Source organism: Petaurus breviceps, unplaced genomic scaffold (genome assembly GCF_028583685.1).
Source record: "Petaurus breviceps papuanus isolate PSGF00001 unplaced genomic scaffold, PetGlider_PUasm1.0 183, whole genome shotgun sequence".
Taxonomy (NCBI): Eukaryota; Metazoa; Chordata; class Mammalia; order Diprotodontia; family Petauridae; genus Petaurus; species Petaurus breviceps.
The window spans coordinates 16,572,921-16,573,296 of record NW_027185791.1 but is presented as its reverse complement, the minus strand read 5'-3'; the positions used below and the strand labels follow the sequence as shown (position 1 = coordinate 16,573,296).

The 376-nt window shown below is 41.0% G+C and overlaps 1 protein-coding gene across 3 annotated transcripts in view; it reads left to right on the top strand.

The window, feature by feature from the left end:
• Positions 1-376, top strand: part of BAG1 (BAG cochaperone 1) — a 53,917-nt gene that overhangs the window by 36,769 nt on the left and 16,772 nt on the right. The window lies entirely within an intron of this gene.

Sequence of the window (376 nt, the reverse complement as noted above, 5' to 3'; positions counted from 1 at the left end):
CCGTGAAACGCACGCCGCGCTCCGAGCTGCATCCAATCAGAGCTGCAGCAGTGAGCGCGTCATCCTGTTCTTCCCCAGTGATTTGCTTATTGAATAAAGGTACATTTTTTTGTTCACATTTACCTGTTTATTAAAATTGCTGTCAATGTTCATTAAAATAAGCCCTCCCCTGAAAATAAGCCCTCTGGTGTTTTTCTGTCCAAAAAAATTAATAAGACAGTGTCTTATTATCGGGGAAACACGGTATATTAGTGATCTGTTAACAGCTTAGAGATACTTTTGGAGGGGCTATTTTTCAAAGATACATATATCATCAGGGAGATGATGATATGACTTGAAGTTGACTTTGATTTGAGGGAGGGAGGGCTGTGCAAGG